At 33.2% G+C, this 6,078-nt stretch overlaps 1 pseudogene; it reads left to right on the top strand.

Annotated features, from left to right (window-relative positions):
- Positions 1 to 1,780: 1,780 nt before the first annotated feature.
- Positions 1,781 to 4,972, top strand: LOC114747806 (cytochrome P450 704C1-like; annotated as a pseudogene).
- Positions 4,973 to 6,078: the final 1,106 nt, after the last annotated feature.

Raw genomic sequence — 6,078 nt, 5'->3', positions numbered from 1 at the left:
AAAATGAAATTTTATTCTCTTTAGGCTATCTTTTTTTCCAGCATTAAAATATATTAATAAATAATATTTTTATAAAAAAATTAATTTTATAATATTATAATTTTTTATTTAAATAAATTTTTTATTTTTAAATAGTTTTATAATATATTTTTTCCTTACAATAATGTATATATTTTTTATTTTTTTTACTTAGGATAATATATTTTTTATTTGAAATAAATATTATATAATAATATCTTTTATGATAGAGTGAAATCTTAAAACAACTATAAGGGCATAATGTCTAAAATTTGACTTCCCTCCAAAAACCTCCAATTTTAGAGGGAGTCAAAATGGGGAAAAGGGGCTTTTAGCTCCCTCCCTCCCCTCTAAAATTTTTAACGAAATGAATGGTCCCTCCCCTCCAACCAAACAAAACCCTGAGAAAGGACAAAGAGCCCTCTAGTTATTCTTCTTCTTGTGCCACATTTCACCATGATATCCATGGACTTTCTGTTGAACCCTTATTTCTTCACAGTTTTTCTCAGTAGTTTCAACTCTTTGGCGCTTCATGTGTCTCCAGAAGATTGAACAAAAGCCAGAGGAAGAAGAAGTATCATCCTGTTGGCGGGCACCATCTTCAACCAGTTTCTCAACTTCAATAGGTCCACCATTACATGACTGATCTCGCCGGCGAATACAGAACTACAGGTTGCTCACGCCTTTACGGAGACGAGATTTATCCTTCTGACCCGGTCAATGTCGAGTACATTCTTAAAACCAATTTCGCGAATTTCGGAAGGTAATTGTAAATAGAAATTCGCTTCGGGTTTTACTTCTGGAATTGTAAAGAGATGCAGATTTTTGTCTCTGATGCTAAATATGGAGCAGTTTGAATTATTAGTTTGTTTTCGATGGAATCAGCATTTTGATTAAGATATTTGCAAATGGTTGAGTCACATAGAAATGCTTGCACGCTTCTGGGATTTTCTAAACTACACATGTGTAGAGTATACGTGGGGGACACTATTCATAGTTTATGAGAGAGGAACTTCCTCTAGACTCTTCCAACTCGCTGTCCTTGGGCTAAAATTTTCCAAATGATTGTAAAACTGATTTTATTTTATTTTTTAACTTAAATTTGTTGTTTGGTCTGGCCAACAATCTGATTGATTAGGCTATTCGCCTGGTAAAATTCTTAATGATCATAAATGAGCTATCTGAGTACACACAAGTGAACTTGTAGCATAATTTTGGCAGTTCTTTTCCTCATGAATTGTTCAGACAAGATATGCAATTGCTATTAGAATTGTGAAACAAGTTGCTGATATCAAATTATTGTTTCTGTTGAGAAAACTTGCACAAATAATGTCCCTCTAGAGTATCGCAGCATGTAACTATGTACAGTAAAGGGATAAACCAGTTGGAAATAGCTGAACATCCCAGCAGCTTTTTTTTCCCAGTGTGCTCAATACTGATGTCTTTCAAAATTTATTTGTGTCGCCTCAAAATCCCTACTTGTGCATGAACTATTTGGTTTATTCCTTCCCCCATCTTCTAGGATATAGATCATGGGCCTATGGTCGTCACATAGAAATTGTTTTTGCAGTTGCAAGTATTAGTGGAGAATGGTTGAAATGAGCTGAAACAGAGATTTCTAGAACTTATTGCAGGGAAGACAGAGCAAGGCTATAGGTTTATGGGATAAACGATTTTTGTTTTATTTTTTTTTTTTAAAAGAAAACTTAAGAGTGAAAGTTTATTTTCGGTTCAAATGGATAAGTTTGGCTAGACGGCATCAATGTTATTCCTTGAAGATATTGTGCAGGGACCGTACAACTACAACAAATTGAGGGATCTACTAGGTGATGGGATTTTTCACTGTTGATGGTGAAAAATGGCGCCAACAGAGGAAAATATCAAGCCATGAATTCTCAACAAAAAATGCTAAAAGAGTTTAGTATTGAAATTTTCAGGAAAAATGCAGCAAAACTAGCAAATAAAGTGTCTGAGGCTGCAACCTCTAATCAGATATTGGAAATTCAAGTGGGTACATCTGTTCTCTGCATATGTTATCAGGATGTCTTCCTTTATGGGGGCTTACATGTTAAAATTTCTGATAATTTTTACAGGACCTGCTTATGAAATCAACTCTGATTCAATATTCCAAGTTGCATTTGGAACTGAACTAGGCAGCATGTGGTGATCAAATGAAGAAGGAAGGAGGTTTGCTGATGCTTTTGATACTTTCAAGCGCAACAACCCTCTTCCGTTATGTTGATGTGTTCTGGAGATTAAAGAAATTTCTAAAATATTGGTTCGGAGGCCCGCCTAAGAAAGAATACTAAAATTTTAAATGACTTTGTATTCAAGCTAATCAATACTAGAATTCAGCAGTTGCAGACGTCAAAGGATTCTGCTGTAAGCTACTAATTGCAAGGTGTTTTTTTTTTTTTTTTGGTTTGTCTAGGACCACTTCAACATAAGGCTTCGCCATTAAGAGCTGGTTAATAGTTTTGTCATAATCTCTAGCACATCCCTCACATTAAAGCCCATCACAACGGAAGTATAGACAAAGCACAAATCTTACCATATATGAGCTGAGATTGTCAATTAAGATATAGGTTGCTGGGGATCATCTTATGACTATTGGGTAAAGGTATGGAACCATGTCATGGATGACTTCAGCTTAAGCTATCGGTGATGTTCATGAATAATGTTGTTATAATCTTTTTTTTTTTAAATTATAATGTATTTGATTAAGAAGGAATTTGTATTCTGCATGATTTTCTATTTTGCATGAATTATGCAGAATAAAAGAGGAGACATTCTCTCGAGGTTTCTGCAAACAGATGAATTTGATGCAACATACTTAAGAGATATATCTCAACTTCGTGATTGCTGGCAAAGACACGACGGCTGCTACACTTGCTTGGTTCATTTACATGCTATGCAAGCATCCTGCTGTACAAGAAAAAGTTGCGCAAAAGTGAAAGAAGCAATAAATAAAAAGGATATTTCTAGCTCCAGAGAATTCGTGTCACGCTTGACAGATGAAGCTCTTGAAAAGATGAATTATCTTCATGCAGCGATTACTGAAACTCTCAGACTATATCCCGCAGTTCCGGTGGTAAGGCTTTTTTGGAAAATGCATCTTATTTATGTAACAAAACTTTGAAAAGTTTCTGAAATATCTAAGTGGGATGAGAAACCCCACTCCAAAAGTTAGAGAATCATTCCACTTAGGTACCCCTGAGCATCCCATTCTACTCATTATGTCTCCATTGACTTGCTTTTGGTGCACAATATTGACCCCTGATTCCACAACCCTGTTTATTGCCTCTTACTGCCGTCTGCCGGGCATTTGACATGTTTCTAACTTCTATGTTTGGATTGAGAAGAATTCGGGGATGCCAACATCTCTACTGATCAGACTTTGCAGATCAGTGTAGTGAAAAATGTAATGTCGATAAATATTACCTCTTCTATTTTTTTTCCATCTCCATCCACACACAAATAAAAAAGCTGATCGGCAGATGATTTATGATAAATCATCTGTAGTGAAGCCGAACGCCCTAGGGGTAACAAAGTGAAATTATAATTTTGTATATTTTTTTTATTTATATAAATAATAATCTCGGTCTTATTTTCTCGTTTATTCCCCTCAACTCAAGTTATTCTCTTGAATCTCAAACTTTTTGTGATGCAGGACGCAAAGATGTGTTTTCAGATGATACATTGCCAGATGGATACAGTGTGAATAAAGGTGATACAGTAGCATACCAACCTTATGCAATGGGTCGCATGAAATTTATATGGGGAGATGATGCAGGGGAATATAGGCCAGAGAGATGGCTTGATGAGAATAACATTTTCAAGCCAGAAAGCTCTTTCAAATTTACAGCTTTTCAGGTTAGATTTGCATCTTAGGATTGGCTTTTGGAAGTGATTTTATGGTACACGAACTAAGAATGTGAGAAGAGTTTTGTCTTGGCTTATATGAAAATATTTTGGAGAGAAGCTAATCCAAACAACCCTCTAAAGAATTTGACATTGCAATATCAAGATTTTCCTTTGATATTGCCTTTTGCTTTGAAAGCAAATCGAAGTAAATTACACTATCATCTATTCAATAATAACCACTTTTTCTAAGTTCAGTAAATTTTGAAATCATTCAATGAGAAAATTTTGAAAATAAAAGTATATCCGGACTCTTTTTTCCAAAAAAAAAAAAAATCTAATAAAAGGACAATAATAGTTAGTAATATTTAATTTCAGCAAGAATATATTCCATATACTTTCGATCTACATAACTATTGGTGTACAAGCAATGCAATTTTAGATTAAATTAAGACTCTAGTGTTTTGAAGACAAAATCAATAATTTGAAGTATAAGTTCTAAAGTTAACATTTTATTTATTTTACGCCAAAAACAAAGCGTTATGTGATCAAACTTGCATGACTTGTTTTGTAGTTTAACATGAATTTCTTCTGATATGTGCAGGCGGGTCCCCGGATTTGTCTAGGAAAAGAGTTGCTTACAGACAGATGAAGATATTCTCTGCAGTGCTTTTGGGCTGTTTCCGCTTTGAATTGAATGATGATCAGGAAGTTGTCACTTACCAGCCAATGTTAAATCTTCACATCGATGGAGGTCTCCGGGTCCGAGCCTTCCACAGATAGCCACTTCCATTAGCAGACAGCTTCACAACACACAACAAATTCAACAACCACCACCACCACCAACCTATAAGATCTTAATTATCCCACTAAGCGAGGTTGGTTGTATATGTATGTATGTACGTATGTATTTTATACACATATGAATGATGCTGCTAGATGAGTTCGCACGTGTATTTCTTGGCAGGTTAGTACATGTTGATGTAGTGTTGATCTCGTGAATGGTATTATGGTGGATATATAACTACTGGTACTGTTAGCAAAGACAATAAGTTACAAAAATAAAGAGTAAATGTACGTCTTTATTTAGGAATAATGGTGAAAAACAATTGTGTCAAGTAATTATAATTACTCAAGGGTGTAAGGATGTGTTTGGATTAGAAGTTACAAGACTGATTTTTATTGTAACTGACTTTTATAAACGTAGGTTTGGATAAAATCAGTTAGTATAATACTCCTCTGGTTGTTAATGTTGGTTGGTTTTGGTTCTAAATATAAGACCCATTTCTCATTTTTATTAATGTTCTCTAAATTACTCCTATGAATATTCTCTCAACCATAATCAAGTAGAAAGGGGAAAGAGGGTATTAAGAAAGATGATTATGGTGTTTTTAGGAAAAACGTGTCATATTTCTTATAATTACTAACTTACCTAACTTCCTTAATTTAATCAAATTAGTTAAATGGGTTTTTATATTAAGGACCGGAGGAGTATGATTTATATTTGGATTGATGTTTATAAAAAAATCAGTTTAAAATGTTAAAACTTATTTGGATAGATCATAAAAAAGTGAGTTTAGATGTGAAATAACAAAAAAAGGCATGAGTTTTTATACAAGACTTAGTTAACTAATTTGAAAAGATTAAATATATACATAAGTATTTTAGAGAGATCATATAACATATAAAATAATTAAGTAATTTATTTAGCTTTTTTAATCTGTTCACATTTGCCTATTCAAGTTTTATATTAAGGAGCAGAGATAATATATCATACATATACAATTTGATAAATTTTTTGAAAAAAATAAATTAAATTTCTTTTAAAAAAAATTAATTGGGTCCATTGTTATTTTTTCTCTCTCTGTGTTCTCACCCCCAAAAAAGCTACTCTGATTGGTTTTTTTTTTTTTTTTTGTCTTGAATGAACTTTTTCCCCAAACGTCAATTTGAGAAAAAGTTAACGTAAACAATTGTTCGAACCCATACTAGCTAGCAACAATGTTTCCATTTTTCCAATGCACCTGTTCCCTTCCAAACGCTTTGCTAAACACACGCTAAGTTGACCGGGCAAAAAAAAAAAAAAAAAGGACTTAAGCATTAAAATTCTTTTCATTTCAATTTTAAAATAATTATTCATCTATTTCAAAATATTATTTACTTTTCGAAATGATAAGTTTAACATATACACTTATATAT

This window comes from Neltuma alba, unplaced genomic scaffold (genome assembly GCF_004799145.2).
Source record: "Neltuma alba isolate B1F8T4 unplaced genomic scaffold, ASM479914v2 tig00005463_pilon, whole genome shotgun sequence".
Classification (NCBI taxonomy): Eukaryota; Viridiplantae; Streptophyta; class Magnoliopsida; order Fabales; family Fabaceae; genus Neltuma; species Neltuma alba.
The sequence above is the reverse complement of the archived record's forward strand: the minus strand, read 5'-3'. Positions and strand labels throughout refer to the sequence as shown.